Source organism: Medicago truncatula, chromosome 5, assembly GCF_003473485.1.
Source record: "Medicago truncatula cultivar Jemalong A17 chromosome 5, MtrunA17r5.0-ANR, whole genome shotgun sequence".
NCBI lineage: Eukaryota > Viridiplantae > Streptophyta > Magnoliopsida > Fabales > Fabaceae > Medicago > Medicago truncatula.
Genome location: NC_053046.1, coordinates 30,961,915 through 30,974,977, shown reverse-complemented (window position 1 = coordinate 30,974,977; position 13,063 = coordinate 30,961,915). Strand labels below are relative to the sequence as shown.

Genomic DNA, 13,063 nt, shown 5'->3' with positions numbered 1-13,063 from the left:
GCATGAAATGGAGAAGCAAGATGATTAATAATTAGGACACTATGTTTATATATATATTCAACTGTTTATAAAATAGTGTCCTAATTATTTATATATATAAACATAGTGTCCTAATTATTAATCATCTTGCTTCTGAAAAGAGAAATTTTGCTTATTGGAATTTTTTATTTAATAAATAATAACTCAAGCATGAAATGGAGAAGTAAGATGATTAATAATTAGGACACTATGTTTATATATATATTCAACTGTTTATAAAATAGTGTCCTAATTATTAATCATCTTGCTTCTGAAAATATCAAATTAGTGACATAAGTCTTATCTGATCAATTATTCAAAAAATTTGGATTTTGAAAAGAGAATTTTTGCTTATATTTAAGACGCGTATTATATTTTAGGATTGTTATCAACTCACTAATCAAGTAAAAATGTATCTCACTAAATAATATAAGCCCGACATAAACATAGTAAGGACAAGTTTGGATTAGACTTATTTTGAGCTTATACAAGACAACTTATGCAATTTTTTTTTTTTTCTTATGTATTATTCATAAGTTTGTAAATGTAGTTTATGAAAAAGAGTTTATAAAGATGCAATTTACGTCAGTGAGAACTTATAAATTAACATAAAAGCTTATTTTTTTGCATAAGTTGTTTTGCATAAGCTCAAAATAAGCCTAATCCAAACGGTCCCTATGCCCCATTTAAATTTTAATTAATTATAAAGTGTTTTTTTGCTGCTAATTAATTAGAAAGTGTTGAACAGTGTTGGTGTCTTGTATCCTAAACTCTCTTCAGATCAAACATGAAACAATTTTCGTTTTTCAGCCTAACATTTTTGCAAATAAAGCGGATTCAAATCACACACACCAAGATCTTCCAGCTTCTAAGACTTTTTGTATATTATCAACCAATCCTCCAAAGATCTTCTCTATGGATCAATGGTTACTTACCACAGTAAGCACAAGATATTAACATGAGTAAAAAGGATTTACAAAAACTAATGAAGAGTTATCAAGCTTTTGAGTTACTAAGACCTATGTTATGTAGCACCAATGCACAAAAGTGCAGGTTGGAGAGTTTGACAGCTAAGTTGTTGACATTGAAGGGTTCCAAGAGCTGATTTAGGTCGAACCATGCAAGTAGAAACACCTAATAATACATAAATGCACACTTCAAAATTAAAACAAAATTTACTATAAAAGATAGAATGGGCCAACCACGGTATCAGGGCATTTCAGTGCCTTTGACTTGTTATTAAAATGTCATTATTCATTGATTTAACAGAGATGCAAGTTCATTATGTAGTAATTGTATTATAATATATATAAAATCATAAAAACAAGGATCAACAAACAACTAAACCTTTTCTTACTATGTTAAATTTTAAAAATGACAAGAATAAGTTCAAACCAATTCAGTTTGTTACCAAATAAAATCTAGTCAGTTTATCATTTTTCCAGAAAAACTAAGAGTTCGAACTGTCTAGCACATGAAAAATACGAGTTACTTCCACTTTGCCTGGCCCCAAATAAGAGTATCACATTAATGAATTTTAGAGCAAACAGATACTATTGATGTTACTAAGAAATACCATTCAGGCACATTAATTTGAAACAACTACACAGTAAATTACATGGAATAAACACAAGGAAGAAGCATCCCTTACTCTTTAATCTTATTAGGTTGCAACAACTTAACCCTATAAATTTGGCTCCAAAATTGCAGCATTAAATGCTAAGTGAGATAACCCTACAAAAATTTGGCCCTAAAGTGTTTGGAAATTTGAATTTCAAATTATTTTATTGGAACAAACCTACTAGCATTTACCAATATATGTTATTAATAACAATGATATTTTCCAAAGCAAAAATTTGACCCATATATGCTATTTGAAATTCAATTTCTCCCTCATTCACTCCTTATTTTGTGTATTTCGAAATTAGCAATTAGCCTAGCTATTGTTGTGTCCCTTCCTATTTTCATGCAGCATTTAGTGCATTCTTTACTGAATAATTGGACGGTTCCATGATATCAGACTTTTAGAAAGCATTGAAATTCCTCAGCTTTTAATATTACGGTTCCAGCTAAAAACGAATTATCTCTCTTCTTCCTCATCACTCACCACTATGTAGTCTCTCTCTTTCTACTAATCTTCTTTCATTTGCTTCTACAATAATTTCTCAGAGCAAACTCACCATTTTCTCATCGGAAACCTGTCCTTCCACCTTTTCATATGTGTCGCTGAACTCAGTGGCGGGTTGAGGTAATGCTAGATATGCTTCTCTAATGGTAGGAGATCATTTGCTGTTAAATTGGAGAAATTGAACCGTTTATTTTTCTTTGATTTTTATCGTTCTTACTAATTTGTATTTCCTTTTCTTTTTTTTTTTTTTTTTCGATTTTGATTTGAACTTAAGTACCTGTAACTTTTGATTTGAACGGAAGTCACAATATATCATGGACGACTTTGTGATTTTTTAGTTAACAAAAATAGATTTTTTTTTTCAAAAACCAACGGGTCCCATATTGCAACATATTACCTTCTCCTTTGTTTATGACCCGGGCGGTAGCACGGGTAAAAGTTCCAGTGAGAGTATAAAGAAGTAGTGCAAATGATGAGAATGTACTTCCCAATAGGTATGATTCAGTTTGCTAGCCCTTTCCCAGAAATAGTTTAACTAGTAAATATTCGTTTAGTAAACCCCACTCTCTAACTCATCATCCAAATAGGATTCTGATTCCTTTCAGTAGCCTCGATTAAGAAATGGAATCGAAGTTTTGTTCTAAAGTAAATCCTTTCATTTGGATTTTGGATAATCATATCGAATAGAATAAAAAACATATTGCTTATTCAAGAATTCACTTTGCCAATTTCTAAAAAAATATAGTCATGCACTTCTCGACAAAATATTAGTAATCATTCCTACATTGCTCGGATGCTATATATATCCAAAAGCTTTCGAAAAAAATTATTACCAACACAGTTAACTTTAGGACTGAAATCCTCCGTGGCAATTTGCTCTCGGTAACTCTTGAAACCTTCAATCACAACCTAAAAAAAATACAAAAAGTGCATCAAAAATTCATTTAGCAAGTAATCAACTCCAAAAAGTAACGATATAAATGAAATCTAAGAAGAAAAAGTTAAATACAAAAAAGTGATTCAACCATCAATGTTACTATAACAGTAGACGCAAAAACAAATGAAAAATAAGTAAATGTATAAAAGTAGTTCAAAACACAATTACCTGTTTAATGAACATGTTGAAACTATCATAACCAAGCCTACAAAATCAATCAAAAAATTTCGATAAGCACCATATAACAAACACAATCCAAAATTCTGCACATGCTTGCTCGAACAACAACAGCATTATATGTATGTGTGTGTGTGAACCATAGTTAACAAGGGAATCGTGAATCAGTTCGTACCGGTTCGTCCAAATTTGTGTAAAACAGCTTACGAACAAGATTGAAATGTCACAGTTTTTTCAGTTTTCAGATTTGAATCCCAATTTAGAGTGAAGAAAAGGGGGAAATTGATTCTCATTTTCTACCATTATCTGATTAATTTCAAGTTAGTAGTGAAAATTAGTAGAGAATGAAATGGGTGAGAAAATGAAAATGAGTGGAGAAAGAAAAACTGAAAAGAGATGAGCCAAAACATGAACGGGAAATTAGTTTTTCACAGAGAAAAAGATAAACTGTTAAGCAAGAGAAGATAAAGGAAATTGCGATTGGAGAAGAAGAACGAAAGAAAACTTACCTCAGAGAGAGTGTTGAGTAGAGAATGGAGTGACGAAGTTTGAAGCTTTTTTATTTTATATAGTAGTGTTTTGGGGTGTGAAGGATAAGACCGTGCGCTACGGGTGTGTAATTTAGCACGTAATGATGATTTTATATAGCAGCGTGTTTTGGGGTGTGTGACGTGTTGCGTAAGAATATGGTTTTAACCATATCTCGTATCTAATAAATATCTTATTATAGAGAATTTTTTTGGGGTCTTTAAGATTTAAAGTCTCACATAAACATTATATTTTTAAGTATACCTCACAATATTTTTCATTAAATTAATCGTTTTATAATGTTTGTTTGACATACTTTATTTATTGGTGAGACTTATTTTATCTTTTGTCAGAGGTGGTGTTGCATTAAAGTGATGGAGTGCTTTTTAGATACTTCTATTAAAAAAAATTGGGTTAAATATGTTTTTGGTCTATATAAATGTATCAACTTTTCATCTTAGTTCCTCTAAAAATTTCCTTCAACTTTTGGTCCCTATAAAATTTTTAATCACTATTTTTTGTTCCTATTTTAAAGTTAATTTTTGTATATTTTTTTTTTAATGAAATTGTGTAGAAATATGTAGAATATTGTAAAAACATTTTCTAAAAAAAAATAGAATTTTTTAACTAAACATATATTAAATATGAATTTTTAACCGTCAAAAATATAAAAATTCATATTTAATTCATGTTTTGTTAAAAATTTCTAATTTTTTTTGGAGAGATTCTTATAATATTATAAAATTATAAATTTTTCTACCAAATTTTATTAAAAAAAATATTGATTCTACATATGAGTTTACTTTAAAGAAGGGGCCAAAAGTGAAGATGGAAAACTTATGGGGGACTAAAAGTTGAAGAAATTTTTTAAAAGGACTAAAATGAAAAGTTGACAAATTTATAAAGACCAAAAACATATTTAACAAAAAAAAATTATAAATGAGTAATGTGTATATAAAAGCTGCTTAAATACTCAAAATTAAGAGTCTCCATTGTGGATGCGATATGAAGTGCCAAAAATTAAGGGTAATGTTTTTGTTTGGGGAACGAGAGACTAACCAAAACCTCAACTATTCTTCAAGCCTGTTTATATTTTCCTCTATCGTAATCATGACCATCTGATAACAATTGATTATTAGTCAAACCACAGACTACTCCCTCCGTTTTAAAATGAGTGTCGTTTTAACAAAAAAAAATTGTTGCAAAATGAATGTCATTTTACATTTCCAATACAACTTTAATTTTTTTCTTCCAACTTTACCCTCAATAAATACTCTAACTTTTCTCTCTCACACAATTTCTAATGCAACTTTAAGTTTGTCTTGTTCTTATAAAGTAACGTTATTTTAGTAAAATTGCTATGACATTTGACTATTTTATTTCATTCTTTAATCCGTATGCAATTGGCTAAAACGACACTCATTTTAAAATGGAGGGAGTAATATTCTTCTATATTTTATTATACGTCCTTTTATATTTTTTTTCATGTATTAAAAAATGTAGTTAAATTTATATTGATTTTTTTATAGTTACACCCCAAAAACAGTTTGTTACACACAAAAGTTCACTAAAATTTTATCAAAAGGGCAAAACAACCCTTAACACCTCAAAAAAATCATACATGTGTAAATTGAGTTTATGTGATTGAAAGTTGAATTCAAAAAGAGTGAAAAACTCTCAAAATCATACATGTGAGTTTGTTCAATTGAAAAAACTTACAATGTGATTTTTCCTACGGTACCGAAAAAATGAAGGGAAAAGTTATTGCCAATAAATGAAGAAAATTATATATCCCTTCTTTAATCACTTGTCAATTATCAAAGAGAGAAAAATTGAACGGGAGATGATGGACATAGAATGAGGTAGATGAGAGAGATATAGGATAATGGGTGAAAATTCAAGAAAGAGATAGGAGTATTTCTGTTAATTTGGGGTGTAACAAAAAATAATTGAGATGTTATTAGAAGAAAATATTTTATATTAGAAAGAAAAAGTATGAGTGATTTAAAAAAAAAAAAAAAAAAACTTTCATTAATGATATGGGAATAAAAGATTAATTGTTAATACATGTTTGATTACATTGCTTATATGTATTTTAAAATAAATTTGATGTACATGTACATGTATTGTCTAAATTTAGAGAAACATCACCGGCTTTAGTGTATTCAGTTCTGAGGATTGTGATTTTGAGTCGATTATTGTTCAACTGAAAACTTATAATCCTAGTTTAAATAAATAGTTAATTCATATTCATGTCTTGATTTATGACTATTTGTAGAATTTGATTTTGAATTTGCATTATTAAGAATCATGTAAGTTTTTTAGATTTGATTTAAATTGTTTGATTAATCACAGACCTCTTGTTCAAAAAAAATTAATCACAGACCTTATAAAGATCCATGACGTACTATGGAAATTTCGTGAATTATGCCTTGAACCTACTTTTTGTAGGACTTCACAAACAAAGTTTTAAGTGAAAGAGAATTGATAAGTGTCAAAATGACGTTATTTTACATATATATTTTAGAGCACTTTACAAGAAACTCTAAAAAAAAAAAAAAAACCTCGATTTTGTGCAAATACGAAAAATCTAGGCTAGATATGAATTTTACTGTATTATTTATTACCTTTTTCGAATATATTTTGTATCTAAAAAGAGTAAAAGGATGTAATGGTGAAGATTACTTGACTAGTGAGTATATTAACCTTACATAAACCATAAAAGTAAACTTAGCTAGCATGAAACCAAAATTAACCATGAAGTAACCTAAGCCATGAAGGTAATCTGGTCTCGTTTTTTGGAATCTATAAATTGAAACTCATTTAAGTCACAAAAAATGCGAGCTCTAATTAATTTATTAAGGCCTTAGTTTTTAGTTAAGTTAACGAGTTCCATGTAACATAAAATCCAACTTTTCAAAAGAAAGAAACAATAGGATGTTTAATGCCAAAGAATGCTCGGTTTATCAGGTCGACAAGATTAAGTTGCTTGCTTTTTCGTGGTTGAATGCGAAGTACTTTTCTCTTCTCCTCAATTATCATGGGTGGTGGCTTAGTCCGTTTACCATGTTGGGCATAGGCTAAGGTTTTCTTTTCTTTTTCTTGCTCTGTACAGGAGACTTTTGTAAATATTGTTTCGGACACTGTTGTTTCTTCCTTAGTTCGTCTTGTGCTAGGAAGGACTCTTTTTAGGTGGTAATATAATTCATTTTAGCTTCTTAAAAAAAAAAAATCCAACTTTTCAAATAATGTCTTAAGTAACTGTCGGAAAAAATATTTGTTTTAAGTTAATTTGATATGTCACAATAACAAATACCAGTGTTAATGTAAGCAAGGGCCTTGCGATCTGCATCCAGAATTAGAGAAAAGAACAAAGAAAATTATCAACCGACAAAAAATTACTGGGAGAGAGGGAGAGAGAACTTGAAAAATAATGAAGATTATCTTTCATTTTAGCCCTCTTATACATCACTATTCACTATGTTATCTCATCATTTTCAACGGTCAAGTCAACAATTTTTACTGAATTAAAAATGATTACTGGATTGAAGAGTGAAGTTGAAGAAAACAGGAGATGATTGAATTGTGTTGGTTTTTTCTAAAAAAAAAAAAATTAAGTTAAAAACAAATCAGATGAATATGCAAAAGATGATTAAAGAAGATAGAAGATAATCAAAGAAGAGAGAACACCCTACAATTCAAGCCTTGATACCAATAAACCAGCCATGCTAGTGCAACTCAAGTGATGGTCAAGAACTCAAACAACATTAACCAAAGAATAGTGAATCAAGCCCAGCTAGCAAATCAGATTCTCTTGCACTTTCATGAAGTTTGTCTTACATTTGTTGGACCAAATTATTTGCGTCTCGGATGCACGTGCCCGTATTTCATGCTTGGTGTGATGAGCTTGGTGCATGCACAATGAATCCACTACTTCTATCTTGTGAATAAGTGGAGAATCGGGGGTTCGAACCCTAATCCTTGAATATTGCAATGCATTGTTCTTACCAACTAAATTATGCTCATGAAACTATTAATCCACTGTTTTTACGTTGTTTGTTCTTGTCGATTTAAACACTCGAGCATGAAATGAAGCCGCAAGATGTTAAATAACCCGAGTAGAAAAGTGAATCAATCATAAAGAATGTGATGAAAATAATGTGCTGTTGCATTTCTTTTATGTTCATAGATGATGAATATTTTTCTCCACTTACCTCTTTCATAACCTCTTGGCAAGGGATGAGAAACATGACTTGCTTTCATTTTACATGAGGATTTGTAATATTTTCCAGCTTTTGTCTTCAAGTTCTTCTAATTAGATAAACAACAAAAACAACGACAATCAAAAGCATTTTACAGTCTCACTTTTCGTTGTTTTAGTTTATGTAATCACGAGAACTTGCAGGAAAAAGCTAGAAAGTATTGAGATTTGTAACAGTAAATGCAGATAAATGCATACGTGGCTAATAAACGAAGATCTTAGGATATGGCTGTTCTATGAAGTGTGTCCCTATACAGAAATAGATGGTTTCCACACCCTGAAAACAATAATAACACACAAACGCTTTAGCAGGATCTTCACTCATCCACCCTAATCTCTAGCTTCTTAAACTTTTAACGAGGAAATCACACTCTCCTACGAGATTTGCACCCTAATTTAAAATTAAATACATCATTCATTCAGAGAACATGATGAATCCAAGTACAATGAACGTGTACTGTCATATACCAAGATAGTATATATCTTCCTTAAGATGTATGAAATAAACTTTTCCTGTTGTTAATAATTGTATAGGGAGTAAATCTTGCAATTACAATAGTTGAAGAAAGAAAAACTTACAAGACCACTTCCAAAATTCAGAAAATCAATCAAGAAATCTTGGTTTGTGAGATAAGTCCCGAGAAAACTTGCTGAAAATAACATGTGTTCTTGACCTTAACCATGGTTTTAAATAGAAGTCTGCAACTTCAATTGTGTCAATAAAGTAAAATCATTGGAGGCCTTCACAACCTTATCAACCATATTTGTATGTAATTGCAAATGCAGAAAAGACCTTTGACACGAAAGGAACAATGAGCTTAAGAAAATGGATCCAAACAATATTAAACATATAGCAATCTTATATTGAAAAAGAAACAAGACAAACACAGTTTAATATATTTGTATGCCTATAATGGTTTTGATTTACATCACTAAGATCAGACTGCCACAACCTGTTCTCATTTACTTCAAAAATTGAAAAAGCAATGCAAATGATGAGGGTATAAACAACAGGGTCAAAGCAAAATTATCTCACCTCCTACGGACTATATAACAGGTTCTTAGAATTCGAGATTAGACCTAACTGAACTCTGCAAAACCAACTTGTATGGTGAAGATTGACCAAACCACAAAACTGTTTGTAATTAAGGTGATAAACGCTCACATTTAAAGTAAGGCACCCATATACTTTCTCTAATTAAGGTGTCAAGGTACGGACCGCAGTTAAGGCAAAAATTCCAACATAGGTCAATAAATAAACTACACAAATGATTTAACCATTTTAGTGAACCATGCAATCGCACCATCAACAATAAATAAACTTGAATTCACGTAACCTATTTCTTGTATGCCAAATTGTATCAGCTATAGATAATACAACATAATGAAAATCAGGAACCTAGACAGACAAGCAAAAACTATCATGTCCATCTTGTTAAACAATTGTTAAACTATCTGTTTAATATAGGCTTGATTCAATAAATACAAACAAACATAAGAGATTATATACTTATATACATGGTATTATATGCCCATTGATAACAAAAATCCTAACAAATCATTTAGGATATCCTAAAACAGTGTTAAGACATAGAAAAGTTATTATCATATATTTCTCATAATTTCTAACAGAGACCAAGAAAAGAGAGTTAGACAACATGAGAGTATGCAAGATAAAATAAAAGAATAATCCACTGAAAGCATATGACTAACAGCACAAATGAAGTTGTTAAGATATTAAATGAGAGCATATGTACTTTTCACATTATACAGTGTTTTAACAACTTGAGAAGGCAAATGTTTCAATAGAAATCTTTAGAAGTAGAAGCCATGTTATATTCTCTTGATGCTGAGCTTACTGGAATTAGCAGAAATAATTCAAAGATTGGTAGAGAATTACCAATCAACAAAACTTTGGGGAACAACCAAAAGACACTAAATTAATAAGAAGAGTACATTTTCCATAGCCAATGAGTCGGTATTAAACTCTATTAGTCAACACTTTCAAAAAAATCCAAGAGAGAGATTATCTAAAACTATCTTATATAAAATGAGTTCTAAAACTATTTCTTCCTTTCATGCCACCATCTACCACCAATAACTCTCGATGTGCTTGCAGTTGGGTCGTAGACCTATAATTCAAAAAGGATCCGTATTATACAAGAGAGTGATACACCGAAATACAAAAGGTTAAAACAAAACACAAAGTAAAAAATGAATGCATGATTCTCAAGAGCTCAAAGCCACAGTTTGTACTCATTCCAAAACCCAAATGTGACAAATAAAATGTGTGCAGAAACATACTTTCAACAAATTTGAACTTTAATACAATACAAAAACGCTCACCATCTGCAAATTTTGAAGCAAATGCATTTAATATAAGGTTGAAGAAATAAAATAATTCTGGTTTTTCCTTTTCTCATCTCAGTAATGATCTAGTGATAATAAATCTTTCCAAGTCTAAATTTACATGTCACTTCCCATTGACATGTTTCCTGATTTAACCTTTCAGTCTATTACTAAGAGAAATTGAATTTACGTACAATAATATAATAACAAAACAATTTTATTCAATCTAGATATTACCAAACACTTAGGAGTAGGCAATAGGTAAATCATTGTAAAGAAACTTACTTTCAACAAATCCAAGCCAAATTTTCAACACAATCCTTGGAAAAGCACCACAATATTGCACTACCAATAGCTCCCTTTACTCTATTTGTTTTCAAATTATAAAGAATTGCTTTGTGTGCTACATAGCTTGCGAATATCAATGTTTCACCATTCTCAGAAAGACAGAATGGGAAGAGATAATATTCCAAGTACGTAACCAAACTTATCTACTAGTAGATTTTGAAAACTAATTTTAAGGAATTGAGTCCAAGATTGTTCAAATCCAAATTCTATCATTTGCCATATAACAAAATGAGTTTTCTTAAGATGGTGAGAAAAACAAAGGCAATCCATCAAAGTAGCAATAGTTGGTTCAATATATGGTGGCACTAAATTAACTGCTCCAGGAGGGGGTAGCAGTTTCTTGTATGTCTCGGTACCAATATCAAGCGAGATAATCGCAAATTTATCAAGAGTAACATCCTCCGGATAAATGGAAATCCAATTAACAGTGCCACTCAAATACACTCCTTGTTGGTTCACAACACTATGGCCAAGGGTATCAACAAGGTTATAAGGAGTAAACTTGCAATTTTTCTCCAAATATTATCACCGAAACGGAAAACTTTCACCTCACTAGAACACAAAACCACGGCATTATAAGTTCTAGTTGAATTATCATACCCGAAGGAAAAAGTGAGCTTGCCTGGTCTGCAAGGTTGGTGACAAGTTCCTAATTTTTTGGATATTATCCTTGTAGCCGGGTTCCAGATATGGAACCAGAAGATTGTTTTCTTCTGAATATGATTACTTGTGTAAGAATAACCGAGCAAACAAAGCAATCTATTGCATGAACCGACAACTCAGACTACAATCCCTATACTCCAATCGGTAATAAGAGTTGCTGGCTATAGTTTTTTATGGGTTCTCCAATAAATGACTCAAAGGAAAAGTTACGGCATTGTAACGTCCTTCATTTTTAACTACTGTTATGTGTTTCTTTCTTGAAGGTCGCTGAAAATGTAGTTGGACGAATGTAGTTTCACATAAGAGATTTTACGGGAAGGAATGAAAGGACTTCTGCGATGAGTTCATCAGGGAGGTGTACGCACGACATTAGAGTGTGAACGGAGTTGGGCGAGTTGGGTCATGGGGAAGACTGCTCAACCCTAATACGGAAGTATAGGGAAAAAACCATATAAGAGGCTTAAATATTTCATCCTTGTAATTAGGAGTCGTTTAAAATTGGTGCATGTAATCGCTAATCCTGACAATTTACCCTTGCATTGTTTAATCATTTAAAATTTCGTCCCTCTCCCCACTTAATCACTGTCATGTCACTAATTTGATGACGTGACAATCACTACCATACATGAATTTCCAATTTTACCCCTGGATTTCCAATTCTTTCTTCAATATTTTGTCCTCTTCTTAAGGGAAAAATTGGAATTTCATGTGTGGTAGTGATCGCAACGTCATCGAATTAGTGACGTGGCAGTGATTAAGTTGGTCAAAGGATAAAATTTTAAATGATTAATGATTGGAAGGCTAGTTTGCAAGGATTAGCGAATACATGGACCAATTTTTAAAAGACCCCTAATTACAAGGATAAAATACATATTTAAGCCTATATAAGAGGATAAAATTACACTAATTAGTTACACTAGTTATTAACCGTTGATTTCGTATTGATCTAGCGGCTGGTTATTAAATCGTTATAAGTTGAGAAATTGTTATCAAATAGATCTATTTGAGTAATGTTTATATGCTATAAAATATCTTTCTTTTTTTCGACCAACTATAAATATCTTTTTTTTTTTTTTTATGTAGGGACGTTGCATAATTTATGTAGGGGCCGGAGTTCGAACCTCGAACACCCCCACTTCTCCACATTTAATTGTGTGAGCTCCAGCCACTAGGCTGGTAGACAAAAAAAAATTCTTTTTTTTTTAGGGATATAAATATCTCTTATAAACTAAAAAAATTGGCTCGACAAATCATAAATTTATTATTTACAGTATTTTCAAGTAATCATTATTTAAAAAAAAAAAAGTAATCATATTACATTCTTTAAAAAAAAAAAAGTAATCATATTTATTTTAGAAAGTAAATAATGCCCGAAAGGTTAACAATTTCAAATAATTTTGATTTATACGCATGAAAAAAACTTAGAGCAATATTTATTTATTTTAGAAAGTAAATAATGCATTTTGTCAAAAGTGTGTATCAGCTTTGGAGAGCTTGTATTGGCATTTAAAAGTCCCTCTAGAGGTTAAAAACTTAGTTTGACGTATGTGTCGTGGATGCCTTCCTACTTGTGTTCGGTTACAGGATAAAGAGCCCTCGTAATTGTGTCATCTGTGAGGGACCTCACAAAGATATGCATCATGTTTTTTTTATT

The 13,063-nt window shown here is 30.9% G+C and overlaps 1 long non-coding RNA gene across 1 annotated transcript; it reads right to left on the bottom strand.

The window, feature by feature from the left end:
* Positions 1–877: 877 nt before the first annotated feature.
* Positions 878–3,287, bottom strand: LOC112422209 (uncharacterized). The gene is made up of 3 exons (XR_003012517.2): positions 3,252–3,287; positions 2,980–3,055; positions 878–1,152 (listed from the first exon to the last, which is right to left on the bottom strand). It is a non-coding gene; the product is annotated as an uncharacterized lncRNA (long non-coding RNA).
* Between the last annotated feature and the right edge of the window lie 9,776 nt (positions 3,288–13,063).